Source organism: Crocodylus siamensis, chromosome 4 (genome assembly GCF_052110815.1).
Source record: "Crocodylus siamensis isolate JL-2025a chromosome 4, ASM5211081v1, whole genome shotgun sequence".
Lineage (NCBI taxonomy): Eukaryota > Metazoa > Chordata > Crocodylia > Crocodylidae > Crocodylus > Crocodylus siamensis.
In genome coordinates, this window is record NC_143398.1 from 201038080 (window position 1) to 201061291 (window position 23212).

A 23212-nucleotide genomic window follows, 5' to 3' on the forward strand; every position below is an offset into this window, starting at 1 on the left:
CATGTGACTTAAATCACAATATGTTGACACTGCCGTAGCAAAGCAGAAGTGGTATTCAGTTTTATATTGGTATTCAGATTTATTCAAAATTACTCTAATACCTGTTCAATTGTGTGTTTGAAAGTCTCACATGGTATTCTACATTTTAATTATGTAGGTTTTAAGATTTTGAAAAAATTGTTTTAATTTGACTCAAAATTTGCTGATTGAATAAGGTAACTTTTGTCTGTCAGTCAGCATTTACTGTCTTACCTTTATAATTTTATCTCAATTATAGAAGTAAGCACAATCCAGTCTTTGTTTCTTTTTAATTTGTTAGAATTATTTTGTTGAAGTAGCTTTATTTCTTGATAGTTATATATTTTAGATTCAGTCTTACCAGATGAAGTAGGCAAGATTTTTAAAGTACCACTATTATTTTATGCATTTTTGTTTATGTTAATACTTACTTATATTCATTGTGCAATGTATTATATAAAACACTAATGATGACATGTCATCCCTGAATTTATGAATACACTTCTAAAGTGACTGGTAATTATAGTATTGATGCATCAACACTGTTAAAACCATTACATGTCTTTACAAAATTTAAATGTCACACTGAGCATTTCTCATGGTTAAAAACAGCAATATATGACTGAAGAATACTCAAAACTTAAAACTGATATAAGTGTTCCAAGTTAAGTAATTTCTGTGAAATCTGCTTTTGCCCATGACTATATTTTGTCAGTATATTTGTGTAACACCATGTTGAACCTTGTACTTTGCTCACTGCTCTGATTACTTAATGTGTAGACTCCTTTACCAACTGTTGCCATGTCTATTTCCTATTTGTGTTTTAATTGGATCACTTGAAACTGGTAGCATGCTGAATCTTGTCTACTGTATTTATTAAACATCATATGATATATTAGGCCCATTTTCACTGTGTTATCTTAAGGCAAAACACATCTTTTTAAATTACTATATCAGAGTAAAAGCAGCATGAAGACTCAGCACATTTCATTTTGTTGCAAGGTAAAGTAGTTGAGGTCAGTACTTTATCCCCACCCATCCTTGACTTTACTGACTCTACCAGGTGGCAACACTAAAGTGCTTTGTCTTTACTATTTTTTTAACATAAGATAGTTCACACACATTAGCTACTCTGAAGTAAACCTGTATCTCTTCTTAGCTGTGAAAAAGGCCTTAGTTGTTGTAATATGCAGTGTTATTTTTCTGTGTTCTCTAAAGTTTTTGTAGTTTTTGTCGGCCTCTTGAAGGCTCGGATCGAAAACATTTACTAAGCTGGCATCTTGGGGCACGTGTGCAGGTGCCTGTTGTAGTGCCTCAAAACAGTTTGAGATGCTGCAAGAGGCATGTTAGGAACAAAAAAATGTTTCCTGTGCTGCATATTTGCAGTGCAGACTCTAAATTTGATCCTGGGAAATCCCAGTGTCAAAAAAAAAAATCATGCTAGAAAAAGGCGGCACAGGACACACTCCTGGAGCATGCCATGAAGCAATGGGAGGCTGGGTCCTCCAGAGACATGCTCTGGCACTTGGTGTAACAGCATAGGGTGCTCTGTTACTCCCAGGAGCATGGGCAGTAACCAGCTAGCCCACAGCTGGCTGTTATCCCAGTTAGGCAATGATGCCTGATTGGGGAACACGGCCTAGCTGTTATATATAAGTTTGCTGCCAGTAGCTGGAAAGACACCACCATATGAGCTGCTGCTCGGTACAACTCTGAGGCAAGGGTGGAGCTATTGGGGTGGCAGGAGGCTCCTGGTCCTGGACATGACTGGAAACTATACCCTGCCAGGGAAGGGTGGCCTGGTGGGACTGTCTGTGGTAGGACAGTCCCCCAGAAATTCCAGGACAGTTACCTCCCCAGGTAGGGGCACCTGATAACCCCATCCCCCACATCCCTGGTGGGTATCAGGATCAATGCAGAGGCAGCCCAGGATCATTGTGAGTACTGAGGCAGGGCCCAGGTCAGGTGGAGGGACCTGAGACGGTACCCAGACTCGCAGTGGAGTCTGAAGTTGCACTAGGGAGCCAGATGTTAGGCTGCAGGAGGGTGGGTCCCTGAGCACTGGGGAGCTGGGAGAAGCTCCCGGGCAAAGGGATAAAGTAGGGATGTGTTGGTGGTGGTGGTGGGGGGCTGTGTGGGTATGGGGGGACTGTGTGGGGGTGGAGAGGATGGTGGGAGTGGGGGAAAACTGCTTGGGAGGGGTGGACCCCACATCTCCCACATGGGCCACAGCCCCCCTGCACAGCACATAACCTCCCTGTATAGCCCACAGCTCCCCCTGCAGCAGCAGTGGCAGCAGGGTAGATGCAGGCAGGACTTGGCCTGGCCTGAGGGCATGTGGCTTCTACCTGTGGTGCTGGAAGCCCCCAGTTCTGTCTGAGGGTATGCTGGCCAGGCCAGGACAGTGCCATATGCAGTGGCCAGTCTGAGGCAGCCCCATGCCACCGGGGGTCTCTGTCAGGAATGGGCATCAGCACCCACATAGCCACTGCTAGTTGAGGGGCCTGTGGGCTGTGTGTGCAGTGGTGTTCCATGCAGGAGGGCTGTGGGCCATGTGTGTTTGGGGGGGAAGGCAGGGGACCCACCCCTCCTGAGCAGTCCTCCTCACCGCACAATCCCCCACCCCTACAATCCATTCCCAAACCACCCCATAAACCCTACACCCACAAACCCTTGCACAAGCTCCATGCCAGCCCCATAAATCCTACACCCACACACACTCACAACCCACCCAAGCCTCCCCACAATTCTTACCCCCACAAACCCCACATCCCTCCACATATCTGATACCCTGTGTGCCCAGCTGCAAGACAGGACAGGACCTGCTGGTGGGAGCTGCAGCTGCAGGAACAACTGCCACACTGCAGCCCTGCCCCACACCTACACTGGTTCTGGGACATGGGCCCCCACCCTGTGGGGGCTCCTGATCCCAGGAACCAACTGGGGGGTATGATGGGTTGTGGGGGGAAGTGGCAGCAGGGGAGTGTATGTGTGTGTGAGAGAGAGATGGGGGTCAGAGGTGGGGGAGTGTTTTGGTTGGGAGGGGCTACCAGACCTGGGCTTAGAGCCCCCCTGCCCCACTGGAGCAGCCTGTGTAGGGAGAGGCTGGCCTGGAAGGGAAGGGGATTGCCCAGCTCAGTCCTTGAGCCCCAGTCATGGGCTTCCCAGGAACAGGATGGGGATTGCTGGGGCCTGTGCGCAGGCACAGGGAGCAGAACAGAAAGGGCTGCCACTGCTCAGAGCCACAAAGTGGTGAGTAGGACAGCTGCAGCTGGACTTATGGCCTGGTGCTGGGATGGAGTTGCTGCTGAGAAGGAGCTAGTGGGGGCAGGCAGGGGCTGTGGGTCAGAAGTGAGGAGCACTGGCAGGGTTGTGGGTTGGAAGTGAAGGGCAAGGACAGGGGCAAAGAACCAGTATATCAGTGCTGCTCAGTGCCCCACATCCTGGTGAGCAAAGTGGGCAGGGGCAGTGCTGATTTTTCTATGATATAAAACCAAAAGCAAATGCCAGAGTATAGAGATATTTAGAATTTGTTTTATTATGATGACAGTGGCACTGGTAGGCTTCCAAACTGCTTTATACTTGTAAATATATCAATAACGCATTGCCCAACTGATCGCTCTATAGATAGTGGCATTTCATTTTAATCGCAGAATAACATGGATTTTGGGTATTTTAATGAGTGATTTTTTTTATCAGAGAATTTGCAATCTTTAAACATGGAACATCAGGATCCCTGCTGGTGAGACAAGTGGCAGGACCCAGGCAGAGGAGTCTGCCCAGAGCCAGCACCAGGGACCCAGCTGGAGGGTCTCCCCCGCCGGCCCCCACAGACAAGGTGACTGTTCTTCTGGCCATTTGGGGCCAGAAGGACACACATTTTAACATTTTGGGCCACCACAAGGAGCATATAACTGCCCAGATGGCAAAGTGCGGACACCAGAAGACATGACAGGAATGCTGCCTGAAGGCCAACTGTGTGGCCACTGTCCACTGGCAACTGGCTCAGAAGTGCAGGTGGCTCTGCTGCAGTGCCTGTACCAGAGCCCAGGAGGCTGTGCAATCCCCATCTGGATCTGGCAGGTGCACAGCCATGGGGCTGCAGGTCCAAGGGGGCAGATGCTATTGCAGGTGGCAGCAGGTCACAGCCAGGCAGCAGCCCCCACTGCCAAACTGCTGCAGTGGATAGAGAATGTAGGGGCTACTTTAGGTTAGGACTGCTTCAGCAGTCCAGCTGGCACAAGGGGATAGTGTCCTCAGATACCAACTGGGTGGACCTCAGAAGCTCCAGAAGGCAAGTAGGCCTGAGCTATTCACCAGTGCAGCTTTTTATACTGCTGGAGCCAGCATAGCTTCTAGCTCACCTTGGCTGAAGATCCAGCAGGAGCTGGGCAGGGTCAGTTTGCCCCAAGTGGCACAATTTGCCCCACACCAAAGTGCATGTTCAGGCACATGTACCGAGGCACAAATCTCTGGGACAAATTTGTGCTGCTGCCTTTGAGCTGCTGCAAACACATGTGCCTGCATGTGTGGATGAACCCTTACTGTGCAATTCTGTCACTGATTACCTGACCCATTTTGTTTTTTTGGTTACCTGATTAGACCACATCACCTTCAGCTATCTTACTGGCATACAGAAATTTTGCTTACTTTTTTGATGTCTTGTGACATTCTTCATCTGGCACTTAGCTGACATAAACACATTGCTTTGAAATGAGTGAGATACTCTACTCACATCTCCAAAATCATGGGCTAGAAAACTGCTAGAATTATTCCTGGGTCATTTAGTCGTTTTAGGCCAGATATAATAAATTGCTATCTGCCATGGTACAGAACTCGCCATAACTGTTTTCATCCAAGTTATTTTCTGGGTTAGTTGGGTTTCTGCAGAGTGAAAATAGCCTGAAGTTTTTATTGAACTTGTCCTGTATGAACAATTATGATAATTCTGGGGATAGGTATAAGCTAATGGAGGATGGATGGAATTTTAATACAATCAAGTCATTAAAAAGGAATTAAAAATGAGGCCTAAAATTCAAAGAAATTTTAGCAAAATGACTACACATTTGTATGCAGTCTTAAAGAATATTTTAAAACAAATGTTAAAATATATTTTTAGCAACAGGATTAATTCACACAGAAGAGAAGTTCTTGTTTGCCTTACTAATAAATTACTTCTGTTAAGAAATTCCAAGATTGTGAGAAGGTTTTTATCTTCTGTTACAGTATCTGATACAGTGGTCCACAGTGTGTGGTTCATGGGCAACATGTTGCCCATCAGACCCTCTCATGTTGCTTGTAGAAGTAGGAAGGTTTTGTTTTGTATGGTGATAAGTTTTATTAATTGGATAGGAAGAAAAAATGTAATGTTGGCATCAGGATGCTGTTTGTTCTGTATTGTTACCCACAGGTTATTAAAAGGTGGGTGCCACTTTTCTCTTGTAATTATTAATATTGATAAGAACCCAAGCCAGTTAATTCAGAATTTCCCCAACTAATTTTGAAGGCAACAGAGTCCACCCCATAATTTCTATTAGGTCTTGGGTTTAAGCATCTTCTAGTTTGGAATAATTTTTTAGAAAAATGACACCATAAAATTAGCAAGTATATCTACCTATATACATTCAAAAGAAAAATTAAATTTCACTTCTACAAAAAGCAGCTCTCAAACTAGGGGACACACTTCTGAATGGGGTTGTCGGTGCCTACAGAAATTCAATTAGCAGAGATGGGCTTGGATTGGAAGTGGAGTCACAAACAGTCATGAGCCAGCCAGAAGTTGGATTGTGAGCCTGTCACACTGGGATGTGGATGGCCAGGTCTGGGGTCACTTGGGGACTGAGGTGCTGACCAGGGTCAGGAGGGAAAGCAGAATCAAGGGACAAGCCATGTCAGGAAGCCAGGAGGTCAATCTGTGAGTAGAGTCTAGGGACTGAGCTGAGTCAGGAAGCCATGAGGTCATATAGGGAGCAGAGTCAGACAGCAAGCTGGGTCAAAAAGCTGGGACATCAAGCAGAGAGTGGAGTCAACAAAAAAACCTTGAGAGAACAGCAAAGCAATCTAGGGTGAAGTTAAGCCCTGTTGTCTAGACACTTCCTGTTCCTGTGTATGGGGGAAGTGGAGGGTCAACTGAGGACCGCTCTGGTGACAGGAATGGGGTAGAGGGTTAGTTAGGCCTTGCTGGAGGTTTCAGGCCAGGTTTGCTTTGTCTGGTTGGTCAGTAGTGGCGTTGCAGGTCTGGATGAGTGACTATGCTGGCAACTGAGGCTTCAGGTTCAAGGCCATGGCCTGTCAGTGTAGAAGTAGAGTCAAGCCCCCAAAAAGATTGGGGACTGCTGTGTAGAATAAGAGGATTGATGCACATGTAGCTCAACAGGAGGCTGCCAACAGTTGTGAAATAAAGCTCATCACTGTGCAAAACTAGAAGCCTTGAGTACTTTTTATATGTATAAGTGATAACCATATATTTGTTACATAAGTGACAATCTCCAAGAGTAGATTAAAATGGGACCTCTGGCTTTCAAAGTATGAGCTATTGCAGCAGCTATAAGTTAGAAAGTATTGCCTCCTATTTTTTTCTTGGGCAAATATTACTGAAAAACTATTAAATTTACACACAAAATTTGTATCTCATTGCTAAAAACACAGCTAGTTTCAACATAGTCTCCTTCTCCGTCAGTTTCAACATAGTCTCTTTTCTGCCGGTGAACAAGGTGTATTCTGGCATTGCACAAGGACAAGGACTTTTACAGTCACTGTTGATTGGCCTCCATCACTTCACTGTCATTCTGAAAATGTCACTCATAGGCCATCCTTCATCCTCTGCACTGTACAGGGGATGGGGCAGCACAAGCCATCTATATGATGAGATTGCCTTTATGGTGTATGTGCCGGTGTGCAGACAAGCGTTGTTGTGAGAAGCAGCACCTTATGCATTGTTGATGGGTGCTTTGCATTCACCATTTGTTTCTTCAGCGTCTTGACATAGAACTGGGAGTTTATATGTCTCTCTTAAGCAAAAAGAACATTCTCCATACCCAGGGCTTGCTTAGGAGATAAAAATTAAGAGGCATTACTTTCTGACTGACTCCCCTACAAAGGAGCTAAAGATCTGTAGCTCGAAACTGTAAAAAGTCATATTCTTTATGGACCAGGCACAGAGAGAGATGTGTAACACAGTCTGACCAGTAGTTACAAACTTCCTCTGCTCAGATTTGTCCAAAATGTTTCAAGCCTGCTATGGATTGAATCATGGATGAGCCCACACCTGTATGACTTTTTTTGGCAAGCACAGGGGATCGAACCAGGTACTTTTGAAAATGTTTTTCAGTAAGTTGTTGTTATAAGCTTGTGCATTTGGCGAATATTTATTTAGTGTGTGAATTCGTGGCTCTGACTACAGAATGTAGTTTCACCTGTTGTATTGCTGTTCTATACCTGCTTATTGATTAAGAAAATATTATATAAATTAGTGGTTGTGGACTTACAAAGCAACTAGAAATACGTATTACAAACATCTTCACTTAATTCTATAGTCCATTTTCAGTTTTGGGTAAAAAATTCCATTTACTTCTGGTTTGGTAAAATTTCAAAAAATAAAGATGTTGCCTGAGCACAGGACTTGTTAATAGCCAGTGAAAAACAAAGCTGCTTTTATAAAAATTTTATAGTAAATAAGAGTAAGAATGTCTTGCAAAAGGTGTAGCTTGCAGTGGTAGTTTATAATACTCCCTCTCGCTTGATTTCTTTACAAATCATTACTTAATTTATTTTAACTGTGTCCACCTGAGGGGTTATTGTTATACCTATTTTACAAATACAGGCCAGAATCACAGAAAGATAAAGATCAAAAGTATTCACTAATTCTAGGTGCCCAGTTTGAGGCATATAGGACCTAATTTTTCAGAACCCTTATATATGCAACATAGTTGCCACTGACTTAAGTTGCAGTTCTGAATTACTCCTGCAAATCAGATCTCAGAGCTTCAAGTTAAGCATCCAGAAATGAGGAATACACAATTAATGACCATGTATAAAATGTCTGGCTTAAGTGATTTGATTAAAATCACACAGGAACTCTTGGGAAGTCAAAGATATACTTCAGTTCTCTGAGGCAGCATACAACTGTCTTTGACATGAGACCATCCTTTCTAACACTGCAGTCCCTTACCTGTATACTTAACCAACAGATGTGGCTGTGGAAAAGAAGGCAAAAGGTATAGGGAAGGAGGTTCTAAAAGATAATATCTAGGGCATTGATAAGCCAGCTATTTATAGTCTGGCTTGCTAGGAGGGTATGAAGAGTATCTTAGGTCTGATTTAAGTTTGTGGATCCTGAAGGTGTTTCTGGAGAGCATGACCTAGGATTTCACCACCTTCACAGCATGGTAAAAGACAACAGTTACTAGGGACAGATGGTCTAAACTCTTAAGGCACCAAGGCTATGCTGTGAATGGAACTGGAGACTCAATTGTTAAGAAACAACACTACAACCTGCAACAAATGAGGCAGGGGTAGTACAGACAACAGCTTCACCAACCTCTTCTCTTCTTCAGTCTTTTCTTTTCTGTATTTTAACTCATGTAGCACCTATTCCCCATTGCAGTAGCATAAGGATACAGTCAGGTGCCTGGGGCACAGGCAGTCATGGCTTCTGGTTGCTATGTGATCATCATGATTGTTTGGTTGCTGACAGCAGCTGCTCCCTCTCTTCACCCCCTGCTCAAGTCAGTGCCTGGGACAGTCGCCCCATTCTCCCATCTAATTTATGCCACTGCCCCATTGCTTGGGATCAGTACAGTAAGAGTGTGGGAGAGATAGGTGACCTGCTTTTAGCTTTGGAGCATTTCCCCAACCTACAACAGAGCATAACTACAGTTACAGGGGAAGTCTCATTGCTGCCTCAGGCTAGAGCAATCTCAGTGTGGAAAGAAGTTCTGGAGTTTTTATCCCTAAGGCTTAGCAAGTTTCTGAGAATGAAGTAACTAAGATTTTTAAAGGTTTATTACTTGGCCAATATTGTGCAAATTTTCAGGAAGACAGAAAAAGGCGTAATCGAGCTTCCAAGGCCAAACTTCAGTTTCCTGCTCCAAACCAGGTAGGTTCTAGAGCTTCTCAAAGAAAAAGTTGTTCGATTTTTTAAACAGCAGAAAAACAATATATTTTCTTTTAGTATCTTGGAAATGGCTGAAGGTTTCTAGGCTGGGATTAAAAAAACCAAACCAAACCAAACCACACCAAAGCGTGAGGCAGATATTTGCTGTGGAAAGTTTCAGTCAGAACAATTACAACTGGCATATTTATTTAAAACAGAGTCTTAAAATGGGAAGTGGGGCTGCCTTAACTGGTAGTGCTACTATCTCTATCTATAAAAACTAACTTTAAACAACTATTATATGTATTCCACATTTGTGTACAGGTGTTTGCTGTTTTAGCCAAGTGGCACGTGAAACTCTCTCTGACTACGTTGAGCTCTGCTTATGAATAATGTGCGAAATCATGCCCTTCCTTTCTTGATGTTCAGTTGTGTCAATAAATGAGATTCAGTCAGACCTGTGGTTTGTGGCAGTGTGGTTACCTGTGAACTTTTGTTTTTTTGCTACTAATGATATCAGTGTTGATGGTGTTTTGGCACAGGCTATAGCTTTTATTCCTATTTGGCTTCTGTTTAGCTGGGCTTCTGCATGTATACACAAACTATAAAAATCTGTTTATTTTGGGCAGTCACATACAGAATAGAAGGAAGTGTTTCTATCCAAAATTTAATTGAAAAGGGACTCTTGGGTAGCAGAGTTATTTTTATCAGGCTATTTCTAGGTACTGGAGGTTATATAAACAGGTTTAGCAAGAGTCTTTTATAGACTTATGGTCAAATTCAACGTAGTGGAACTGGATATAACTTTGCTGGCTTTGCCCATTTACATCAGGACTTGGGCCATTAAATTCAGTAGGTTTGCACAGTATGTAAACTGCTGTTGAATTTGGTTCATCATGTTTATTAGGGATTGTGTATGAAGAAATACAGTATTGTAAATTTCCAGTGAGTATTTGTTTCCAGTGAGCATTTCTTCAGGGGTGTTTTATGAATGGCTAGTATTACGCAGCTTACTGACTGAATGTATCACATGCATTCTTTATATCAGGGCTAAATGTTAACCAAAATAGCCCCCTTCTCTCCAGGGCTAAGTACAGACAGTCAAAAAGCCTGTGGCTGAATCAATTCAATCTTCCTCGATTAATTTAAGTTGCATAGACTGAACCAATAAGCAAGTGAACAGATGTTCAAGGATATCAGCACTAGCCCGCCCACCCTACAAGGAGGGGTTTGCAGGGGAAGAGCAAAGCATTCCGGGATGTTGGGGGACTGTGAGTTAACTTGAAGCTGGTGGGGATCTTGGACATAATTTTAATAAACTGGTTTAACCTAAATCAGTTAAGTCTGATGCTACATCTATCTACGTTTATCTTAAATCAGTTTCAGCCATTTTGAAAGTGGTTTATGCACACTGAATTTCTGTTGTGTGTCGGGGTTACACGCCCTGTGTCCCCGTGTCAGGGCCACCCACCGGTTGCTGAGTGTCAGCTCACCTTTGCTTGGGTGTCTCACACGCACCTGCCTTACCTGCCACGACTTTGATGTTAATGGAGTTAGTTCAGCTGTCCGACGTGTGCAGTCCAAATGTGAGACTCCTCGGCGTCCCGCGGGTCCCGCATTTCTGAGGGCTATGCCACCCCTACACCCTCGCCCGTTCCACTGGGAGGTGACCGTCTATCTGGTCCAGCCGCGTATCCGTCGGTTGCTCAGATTGTCCACCAAAGAAAGTACAAAAATTAACACAACTACTATGGCCAAGGGACTCCCTTGATAGAAGAGGCTGCTTCAGCCATTTGCAACCGTCCTTCAATGCCGACTTGTCTTCTGTGGGGTCGAACCCCCTTTCTGGGCTCTGAGAGAGTCTCCTGGGAGATCTTGCTCCACTCTCCTTCTCCCCAGTTAAAGCTCACTATGGAGCTGTGCCCCTATTACAGGAGCTATGGTGTCCACAGTTATATAGTGCCCCCCTATTAGGTTCTTTACAATATCAAGCCCCAGCTGGGCTCCAACGACTCCCGGCAGGTAAACAAACAGTCTGATGACCCACAAGGGTCAGCTGACGGGGGCTCAAAAACCCTGCTGGGGCTTACCCCTCTTCCAGAGGTTCCTACCGCACTTTAGCACTGCTCGCATCCTCAGTAACGTCCTCCAGCCAACTCCGTCACCTCCACCGCTTCCTGCCGGTTCTGCGTTGCTCCCGCTTGTCGGCTCCGGCCTCGCTTTTATGCTGGTTCCGTAAGTACCGGCCCCTCCCTTCCCCATGCACCTGGGAAAGGTGGATTCCTGCCTAGCCCCTTGAGCCCATGAGCACGTGACCAGCGCCCCTCCGCTCTGGCGGACAGTCTGGGAGCCTGCTGGCTTCTCCTCTCCCTCACATTGTGTTACAGATCTGATCACTTACACTGGTTTATGTGTAATTTATGTCTCTACCCTGGAAGACACTAAAAGCTATACCAGGTTTGAACTCTTTCATAGATTTCATAGATTTCATAGACATCAGGGCTGGAAGGGACCTTGGGAGATCATCGAGTCCAGCCCCCCAACCAAAGGGCAGGAAGTCAGCTGGGGTCATAGGATCCCAGCAAGATAAGCATCCAATTTACTCTTGAAGGTGTTCAATGTAGGTGCTTGAACCGCCTCCGCTGGCAGACTGTTCCAGACCTTGGGGGCTTGGACAGTAAAGAAATTCTTCCTTATGTCCAGCCTGAAGTGGTCTTGGAGGAGTTTGTGACCGTTCGACCTTGTCATCCCTTGGGGCGCTCTGGTGAACAAACATTCCCCCAGATCCTGGCGGTCACCCCTGATAAACTTATAGGTGGCCATCAGATCACCCCTGAGCCTACGCTTTTCCAGGCTAAAGAGTCCCATGTCTCTCAGCCTATCATCATAAGATCTGTTTTCCTGACCTCTGATCATGCGCGTGGCTCTCTTCTGGACTCTCTCAAGCTTCTCCACATCCTTTTTGAATTGTGGAGCCCAAAACTGGATGCAGTACTCCAGCTGCGGCCTCACCAAGGCCGAGTACAAGGGGAGAATGACGTCCCGGGATTTGCTCGAGAAGCACCTATGGATGCAAGCCAGCGTTTTGGTCGCTTTATTAGCCACAGCATCGCATTGCAGGCTCATGTTCATCTTGTGGTCAATGATGACCCCCAAGTCTCTTTCTTCTGTAGTGCTATCCAACGTAGCACTGCCGAGCCTATGAGGATGCTGCAGGTTTTTCCTCCCAAGGTGGAGAACCTTGCATTTTTCGGTGTTAAACACCATCAGGTTCTCATCTGCCCATTTGCTGAGCTTGTCCAGGTCAGCCTGGATCACCCACCTATCTTCTGGTGTGGATGCTTTGCCCCAAAGTTTGGTGTCATCGGCGAACTTGGCCAGTCCACTCCTGACTCCAATGTCCACATCATTAATGAAGATGTTGAACAGTATGGGTCCCAGGACAGAGCCTTGAGGGACCCCACTGGTCACAGGGCAGCACAATGAGTGACTGCCAATTACAACCCTCTGGGTCCGACCACGGAGCCAATTTCCCAGCCAGCGGATCGTGGCGGATCGTGGTGGAGCCAAGGCCACAACTGGGCAGTTTGGCCAAGAGGTGATCATGGGATACCAGATCAAAAGCTTTTTTGAAGTCAAGATATATGACATCAATCTCTTCTCCCTTGTCCAGGTGATAGGTCACCTGGTCATAGAAGGAAATGAGATTGGTGAAACAAGACCTACCCGCAACAAACCCATGCTGGCTATCCCTTAGGATGTTAGCCTGGGCCAGTCCCTCAAGGATGGCCTCCTTAATAAACTTTTCTAAGATCTTCCCCAGGATAGAAGTCAGGCTAATGGGCCTGTAGTTAGCCGGATCCACTCTCCTCCCTTTCTTGAAGATCGGCACCACATTGGCCTTCTAGTCTTCGGGCACTACACCAGAGTGCCAGGAGTTTTCAAAGTTCTGTGCCGGGGCTGGGCTATGACGCTCGCCAGCTCCTTGAGTACCCTGAGGTGCAGATTGTCAGGGCCGGCTGACTTGAAGGTATCCAGCTTCTCAAGGTGTTCCTTCACGAGGTCAGCATTTATGGAGGGTAGGGGATCCCCATCACCTGGATCTCCCTGTCCCATAGCAGGCATGGGCGTCCCATGGGACTGATGAAAGACTGACGGAAAGTACCTATTTAATAGGTTGGCTTTTTCCTGGGAGTCAGTTGTCAGTTGCCCCATCTGGTTTAGCAGGGGTCCAACGTTGCCCTTACTTTTCCTCCGGCTCCCCACATATCTGAAAAAGGACTTTTTGTTGTCCTTGATGCTTGAAGCTAGTTGGAGTTCAGTTGCAGCCTTGGCTTTCCTGGTTTGGTCCCTGCAGGACCGAACCAGCGCAGAATAATCCTCCTTGGAGGTGAATCCCATCCTCCATCCTTTGTAGGCTTTCCTTTTTAGCCGCAGGAGGTCCGCTAGGTCCCTGGAGAGCCAGGGGGGCTGCTGTGCCCTCTTGCTGCCTTTCCTCCGTGTTGGAATAGATTTAGCTTGTGCACTGAGGATCGCTTCCTTGAGAAGCAACCACTGTTTCTGAACTCCCATCTCCCTGGGGTCATGGTCCCTAAGGGCCTGACCGACAAGCCTCTTGAGCTTGTCAAAGTCGGCTTTTCTGAAGTCAAGGACTTCTGTGTTGCTGACTGACTTGCCAGCTTTACGGTGGATGGTGAAGGTGATCAGCTCGTGGTCGGTGTCACCCAGCTTCCCATCGATCACTAGGTCGCCGATTAGGTCGTCCCCCGTAGCCAGTACCAGGTCGAGCAGCGCTTTGCCTCTCGTTGGCCCATAGACTTCTTGAGTCAGGTATAGGTCATCCACACATGAGAGAAAGCTTTGCGACCGCTCGGATTTTGCTGAGTGATCTTCCCACGAGATGTCCGGGTAATTGAAGTCACCCATGACAACCAAGGTCCTGGAGCAAGCGGCCTCAGTCAGTTCCCAGGCGAACTCCTGGTCAAGCTCAGGACTTTGAGTGGGAGGTCTGTAGTAGACTCCCACCGTTGTGTCCCCTTTCACTGGGATGCTCCTAGGAATTTGGAGAAGGGATGACCACTGAGACTGCTACACGTACAGATTGCTGAGGCTATTCCTTTTTCTTATTCACACTGGTTTATTTAAATAATGTGAACTGAACACTTTGCTATAACATGGTATTTGCACAGAGTTTTATTCAGTAACAAAGAATAACCATGTCAAACAAATGCACTTAATGTACACTTATTTGTGAGGAGGTTAAACTCTTTGATTCTGGTTTTGGCAAGGAAGTTTGTTTAAGCAGCAACGTAAAATAAATTGTCCAGCCTTTCATTTCTACTACCTCATAAACCTTGGATAATGTGAATTTATCACAGGCAAAGACAAAATATTCTGTAGGAGCTGCTAGTAAAATATTAGTGGCAAATCAGTACAAAGGTATCTGAGGTTTTTAGTGAGGCTCTACATTTGAACAAAAAATACAGAATACTGTGCATGTTTCTTTGTACTAGTTGCTTGAACTACGGAAATGCTACTGTATTGGTCATATGCATATGCTGTACTTTTGTATAACTGAGAGAAGATCTGGACAGTAATATACATTAATCTTTGTTGCAAGTAATCATTGCACCTTTGCTGGGTTTTTTTTTTAAATGAAAGATTATAGAAGATTAATATGAACAAGTGGTAGTATTTTATTAGTTTATTTTTAAATGAGATTTGTAAACATCTGTGATAGAAAATTGGCTGTTTCCTGACAATTAACACACAGTTTTTTAATAATACTTTTTTGTTTTTTTCTAGTAAATTGGTGCCTTGCTATTTTATGATTAAAATTCTAAATCCTGTCTTAATGAAATGTCTGTTTTAATTTTTAATTCTAGATGTCACAAGAGGATAAAAACTACATGATTGCAAATGGGTTCAAATTACAATTTAAAAAGAAAGTTGCCATCTTAAATAATTCTAAGACTCCTGGGAAACAAGATCATTTTTGAAACATAATAACTTTGAACAAAAAAAAGTCAAGTAGTGCATATTTATAAACAGGAAAATCATTTTCAATTGAAGACTAGTCTCATGAGATTACTACACTTCCCCAGCAAAACAATTCCTTAAACCCAATACAATTTCATAGCTTTATACTATCCTAGCATTGTACCTTTATCAGTTATGATGCTAATTATTTCCCCTTTGACCATATGATCTGATTCTGATGATATTAAGGAAAACTTAAACGATTAAACATAAAATTATTGGACAGTTGACGTCATCTAGTGGCAAGGTTCACTTTTCCCCTGATGTCTTTTCACTTACAATGCTGTTGTTAAAGTACAGTAAAAGCATGTCGGATGTGACTTGAAATGCTCTCTTTACTAGAAAGGCTGTGCATATTTATTCCTTTCAGGAAGCAAAGGGAAAGAAAAGAAACACTATATGCAATGACACACACACAAGCTACGGCTTAACCTTAGTGAATTAAAAATACAAGGTCAAAAGGTGGTTATGTTAGAAAAATATTCACCTGGATTGCTGTATTGATTTTTGAAAAGCAAAGCCAATAACATCTGCTTAAAAAGTGCATTCATTAGCCCTAATGGCACATTTCTAATACTGATGCTATATTTGTCCCTTTTTTAAAATCAGAACTCTTCTATATATGAAACATTTACTAGCAGAGTAAATCAGGGAGGGCAGGGGTTGGCAACATACAGCCTGTGGGCTGGATCCAGACCCCTGAGCTAGGATGCTGATCAGGGAATTTGCTGTTTCTTATCTTTTGGGTTATCTGTTACTTAGCTCTGAGCCCTTCTGGCTTAGACAGAATATAAATCTAAATAATAATAATAACATAATAATTAGATTATTTATTCTCCAAATAAATCATGGATTTGGTGTTGGATGAAGGTGTACTATTTAATTCATGCTAATAATTTCTTACATTTTGATTGTACTTCGCATCCCAAAATATCAGACATTAAGCTTTACTTATTGTCCTTGAACTATGTGCTGAACTTCTGGTATCAATAAATTCACACATCCCTGCAACAGACCTACCTTTGGGCACAAAATACAGTGGATCTGATTCTTATTTTATACTAATGTCTCTTTAAACAGCTCTGACAAGGAATACAAATGATGTATCCACTTCTGCCCCCTTTATATTGACAGTAATATAATGGAGCCTTTAAGTAAAGGATATTGGTCTTAGTGAGGAGAAATAAAACCAAATATATATAAGGGTGTTTCAGAAACTAAGGAAAAATAGCTGCCCAGGCTGTATGTCTGTGAAGGATTGCAATGTTAGAAACTACACAGCAGCAGATGGAGAACACTGATAGTGGAAATGTTGAACATGCCCATTGTTTCATGTTGAACACACATATGATGTTTGCTGGTGAGCATGTAAACAACATGGTCAAACACTTGTCAGTGTGCCCAAAGAAGAAATGTGTTCTGGCATTTGTTTTTTTTGTGAGTTGAATTTGTGTCACCTAGTGAAATTCACTGTAGGATTGTTGCACAACATGGTGAGAACAATGAGTGGATGGAGAAGTTAAAAAATGGCTGCATGTCTATAGTGAATGAACCTGGGGCATAATGTCCCAACACAGCCATGATGGAGGACAATGTTGTCAAGGTCTATCCTGTTGTGTGTGTGAACAGGTGAGTGAGCATTCCTGAACTACTGACAGATGCAGGAGTAAGAGCTGGCAGCATCCACATAATTTTTTTTATAGTCATTGGAATTACCAGAAAATGCTTTGGCACCCAACTGGCACAAAGCTGACAGATGTGCGTAAATGACAGTGTGTGAAAGTATGTATCCAGCTTCTGCAACATACACAAGATAAAGGTGAGGGGCTCCTCTCGCACCTTTCACCAGCGTGCGCTATTACAATCCTGAGAGTAAAAGGCAGAGCATATAGTGGAAACATATAGTTTCTACCACCCTCAAAATTCTATACTGAGGCATCCTTTGGCAGGTTCTTGTTCATCCTACTTTGGGATTCCAAGGGGCTACTCCATATCCACTTCAGGGAGCTACTGCCAAGTTCTTCAAAATCATCTGGTGCTAGTTATTTGAACCAAAAAGTATGGAAAGCTCATCAAGGTGTTCTTCTCCAGCATGATGAAGCCACACAGTATGTAGATGACCACCTAGGTTGTTTGTACACATGATGGGAGTTTATTCTTCAGTGTATCATTCTATGCCCCCTAAATTGACATAGTGGGCTTTAATTATTTCCATCACTGTGTACATGTGAGTATTCATAAATATCATAAATTGCTCCGTGTGCCATTCCAAGTAACTTACTGCAGGGGTGCTGCATAACAATGCACCCTGCTGATCTCTTTTAGTACTAAATGACAGCAGGGGCCATCTATAGTTATGGCATGCTGACATGTGAAGATCAGTGAAAATTGTGCTGTTTCATTAATTTAGATAATTTAATTAAGTGTAAGTTCAGTATTTTCATTAATTTTTTTAAACATATTTTCTTTCCTTTTTTATTTCACCAATATTTTTAAAATGTCTTTATTATTATTTTATTTGTATTCTTTTCATTCAAGTAAAATTAATTTCATGTGTAAATCTGGTTGCTTTTTTTTCACTCGAATACAGTGAACATTTGGCTGAACAGTTGGCCAGAGCGAATTTGGGGTGGGACGGGTGTGGGGGCCACACAGCAGCACTGAGTTCTAGTTGGGATGGCCAGCAGGAGTGAGTTTGGGGGGGTGGTTGCTTTTGGGGGTCCGAGCTGAGGCAGCCCCTGTGTGCAGTGGCTGACCACACAGCAATGCCAAGCTGTACTCAGGATGGTCAGTGGGAGCATGTTTGGGGGAGAGGGTGTGGTGGTGTTCATGTTGTGGCACCTCACTCCTGACCCACACACCCCTAACCCCACCGGTGCCCCTCACTCCTGTGCTATGCTGGTGCCCATCAGTCCCAACTCACAGCCCCTGCCATCCCTGCTGCTGACCCTCAGTCCTGACTCCCAGACCTCTAGCCCTGCCAGTGTCCCTTATTCCCTCCCTACCCTGTCCCCCAATCCCCAGGCCATGCTGGTGCATGGATCTTTGAGAACTCCTGGCACTCTGTTGTAGTGCCCGAAGACTGGAAGAAGGCCAATGTGGTGCCGATCTTCAAGAAAGGGAGGAGAGTGGATTCGGCTAACTGTAGGCCCATCAGCCTGACTTCTATCCCGGGGAAGATCTTATAAAAGTTTATTAAAGAGGCCATCCTTAATGGACTGGCTGACCCCAACATCCTGAGGGACAGCCAGCACAGGTTTGTTGCGGGTAGGTCTTGCTTGACCAATCTCATTTCCTTCTATGACCAGGTGACCTATCACCTGGAAAAGGGAGAAGAGATTGATGTCATATATCTTGACTTCAAAAAAGCCTTCGATCTGGTATCCCATGATCACCTCTTGGCAAGACTGACCAATTGTGGCTTTGGGTCTACCACTATCCACTGGCTGGGAAATTGGCTCCGTAGTCAGACCCAGAGGGTAGTAATTGATGGAAGTCAATCATCATGGTGCCCTGTGACCAGTGGGGTCCCCCAAGCCTCTGTCCTTAGACCCATATTGTTCAACATCTTCATTAATGATGTGGACATTGGAGTCAGAAGTGGACTGGCCGAATTTGCCAATGACACCAAACTTTGGGGCAAAGCATCCACACCAGAAGATAGGTGGGTGATCCAGGCTGACCTGGACAGGCTCAGCAAATGGATGGACGAGAACCTGATGGTGTTTAACACCAAAAAATGCAAGGTTCTCCACCTTGGAAAGAAAAACCTGCAGAATCCTTATAGGCTCAGCAGTGCTACACTGGCTAGCACTACGGAAGAAAGACTTGGGGGTCATCATTGACCACAAGATGAACATAAGCCTGCAATGTGATGCTGCAGCTACTAAAGTGACCAAAATGCTGGCTTGCATCCATAGATGCTTCTCAAGCAAATCCCGGGATGTCGTTCTCCCCTTGTACTCTGCCTTGGTGAGGCTGCAGCTGGAGTACTGAGTCCAGTTTTGGGCTCCACAATTCAAAAAGGGTGTGGAGAAGCTTGAGAGAGTCCAGAGAAGAGCCACGTGCATGATCAGAGGTCAGGAAAACAGACCTTACGATGACAGGCTGAGAGCCATGGGGCTGTTTAGCCTGGAAAAGCGCAGGCTCAGGGGTGATCTGATGGCCACCTATAAGTTTATCAGGGGTGACTGCCAGTTTCTGGGGGAATGTTTGTTCACCAGAGCGCCCCAAGGGACGACGAGGTTGAATGGTCATAAACTACTGCGAGACCATTTCAGGCTGGACATAAGGAAGAATTTCTTTACTGTCCGAGCCCCCAAGGTCTGGAACAGCCTGCCATCAGAGGTGAGTCAAGCACCTACACTGAACACCTTCAAGAGTAAATTGGATGCTTATGTTGCTGGGATCCTATGACCCCAGCTGACTTCCTGCCCTTTGGTTGGGGGGCTGGACTCGATGATCTTCTGAGGTCCCTTCCAGCCCTAAAGTCTATGAAATATGTCTGTGAAATACTCCAGACCTACAGTCACCCGTTCCCTCCAGCCCTTGTGGAGGGGGCCCCCCAGCTGCTTCTGTCATGACTGGGCCAGATCAAGTTGGGCCTCGGCATGGCCTGGAGGGAAGGGGAAGGGCTGGGGCTCCAGGGCTGCACCAGGTGGCCTAAACATGTCTCCTTCTCCTGCCATGCAGTATCTCCTGGCTGCACCAGCACTGTGCGTATGGGCACTGGCCCTGAAGGCCCCCCTGCCTGCTCCCTTCCCCACTTGAGTGGCAGTCATCTTCCCCCTCACCTACCCTGCCACAGTCTTGGCAATTCAGATTTCAAAAAACCATGGGAAGCCACTGTTGCCCTCAGGGAGCCCTGCACCTGCCTCTAGCCCCCAGCTCCCAGCCATGGCCCTGCTAGAAGGGAGGAGGTGCACACTGCCCACCCCAGATGCTCTCAGCCAGGCTGCCAACAACCATGAAAAAACCCTTGGCCTCCACACAAGTGGAGTTCTGTGAACCCAATCATGAGCCTAAAGGAGCAGGGCTGTGCACAGAGGAGACAGCCTCAGAAGCACCCTGATGGGCAGATCCTCCTGCCCCCTGCCCCAACAAAGCAAAGAAAAACCTTTAGAATTCAGCTGTCTTAGGCTCTTCGCCTGCTCCCACATACCATCACTGTAGACAGACCCTTCCAATCCCACTAGAGACAATGTACTTATCAGACACACAGAAGTGCTGAAATGAATTTTTAAAATTTAATTTATGAAAACACAACCCTAATTGCTAACTGCTGAATGTTTTAGCATTGAATGGTGATCAATCAGTGGCCTACAGAGCACCTTCTCCGTCTGCGGCATCCAGAATGTGTGGCCAGGCAGTTCTTCACAATACCTCCTTGACTACTGTTTGCTTGCTGATCTAAGGAGGCACCATGCCCTGCCTGCCCATGTCTGTATCTGGCTGCTGCCTCCCTCAATTCCTGCAATTCCTCAGACCAGGAGTCAGTGAAAATCTTCACTCTGGCCTCACAAATATTGTGGAGCATGCAGGCTGCCACAATGAAAATGGTGATGTTTTCTGGCTCCATCTCAAGCCTGTAGTTCGGTGACCTTGTCCGAATTCAGGGTCGGTTGGCTAATGTGGATGTCAGGTCCCCACACCCATTTTCTCAATAGGTGCCCTTACCACATCCAGACCTAGGCACCAGAAGCAATCGGTGAAGTCACACCCTCATTTTCTCCAAGTCTACAGGCAACTCCATTTTACATGAGATGCGTTCAGTGGCAAAAAATGGGGTGCTCAGCAGAACACTGAAATGACCGAATTCTGAATTCAGGATTGGTTGGCTAATGTGGGTGTCAGGTTCCCATGCCCATTTTCTCGGTAGGTTCCATTGTCACGTCCAAAGCTACGCCAGGCATCCAGGAGCAATTGCTGCCAGGGTGGGAGGGGGAGGTTGTTTGAAGGGCCAGAAACAATCCTTTTTAACCAAGCTATATTGCACATAGTGACATTTGGGTGTTACCAGCAGTGAGCCATTAACACCTTTAGTTCTAGACAGTGGGTGCATCAAGGGGGTACTTTGGGTCAGACTATGGATTTCAGTGGTGTTGTTCTAGGAAAAGTCACTTAGGCATATTGGGCAGTACTAAGGCAGAGTTCACACCTATATAGGTATGCATAAGTAACTTGCAAGTCAAGTCAGACCTGCACAAAAAGGTTCCATACAAATGTCTATATAACTGCTCTCATCTGTGGGCAGGAAGCATCTGGCATAGCAATCCCTCTCTTAGTGGTTCAATTTGGCTCTGAAAATGTACTCTATGGAGGCACAAAGGAAGAAGCAATGTCTGCCTGTCTTGGAAGAACAGCTAGATACATCTCAAAGCCATGGCCCCAGCTGGGACCATGATAAGGTAGAGGCTTTGACTGGTATTTTGGAAGAATAAAAAGTTATAATGCAGCTGGGGAGTCAGTGAAATAAGCCAATCTGTGCATCCATTGCTGAGCAAATGAAGGAACGTGGCTACAATTGCAACTGGGTCCAGTACCACAGCAAGATGAAGTCCCTGAAATGTACCTTCCATCGGGCCAAGGACCAGAATTCTCGTTCTGGGGCTGGACGCACAGTAGCCCCATTCTATGTTAAGCTGTTGACCACTCTCTTGAAGGATGCAGGAGATGCTTGCCTATGATCATTTGGCATGATGGGTGTACAGGAGGTGGCCACAGAGTCACATAGCTAGCAAAAGTCCACAGACTATCCTGACACTGGGAGGTGGCAGTGTGATAGCCACTGCTCAGCCTTCAGAGAACCAGTCAGAGGCAGGTCGGGGGTGGGGGGGAAGGGGAGGGCGAGTGTTCACAGTAGCTACAGGAAATGGTGAAGCAGAAGTTTTATTGAACATGACTGCACTCTCCATGGGGTCTTTCCTGATTATCCCAGAGAAGGAGGAAGATGCATCAGATGATTCTGACCCTGGAGTTGTTCTGAATACCAGAAAGATCACTGTTGGTATAGGAGATTCCCAAAGATCTGCATCTGAGAACTTGTAAGTTATGAGGAAGGGGTGTTAGATCATTTTAGGTGACTAGGACTTACATGGATGAGAATGGGGGAGGGAGTTACTGTTGGAACTGGTAAAGATGTCTGTTGCTTGTAGTCATGCAATGTTTCGCATACATGGGGTGGATGTGCTGGGCTATCTCTTAAAATTGCTAGTGGGGGTGTGGGGATGAGATCTTTGACTATCACCACCTTTTTTCCTCTCTATTACCAGCTACTGCATCCGCTGGAATTTTGGCAGGTGTGCCTGAAACTCAAACACCAGCATGGACTGGAGCTGAGCAAATGTGTGAGCACTGCTGCAAGCAGCGATGGTCAAGAGAAGGCATGATGGAGACCTTAGTGTCAGACTCTGAATTGTGAGTACAGGCCTTAGATCATTTGGGTGATGAAATGAGCAAGGCGTTCCTAAAGATTGAAGAGAGAGAGGCAGCAGCTCACTGGGACATCATGGCCAGCACAATAAGATTACTTGACTTGACACAAGGTTCTGTCTGAATGCCAAGTGGACCTGGTGTCAGGAGGGAAAGTTTAAACAGGAGCTCCTTAAACAACTGACCATGGGCCCCATTGTGACAACCTCATTGAAAGGCTCTGTGCCTGCGACTGAGGGGTGCCCCTCCTCTAGCTCCAGAAGGTGAGCACCATGAAGGGGAGGGTGAGACAGAGGGAGCTCAGCAGGAGGGGGAAGGAGAGGGAAAGAAGACTCAATGATGGGTTTTTAGTTGTGAGTGGCTTTTTCTGTTCTGCTTTGTTTTACTGACATTAAAATAAAATCAGTTGGCTAATGTGGTGTCATGAGTGGTATTCATGGCATCCATAATCAGCATGCCCATAACATGCAGAGTTGTATTTGTGTTACATTTAAGTTTGATACTGGGGGGCTGGGTTGCGGCCATGGGGGTGGTATGAAGCCCACAGGGGTACTGGGGGCACTCAGCATAGAGACTTACTTGGGTCATGGATCCTAGGGGACTGGAACTGAGAGCAAGACAGGGCCAGGG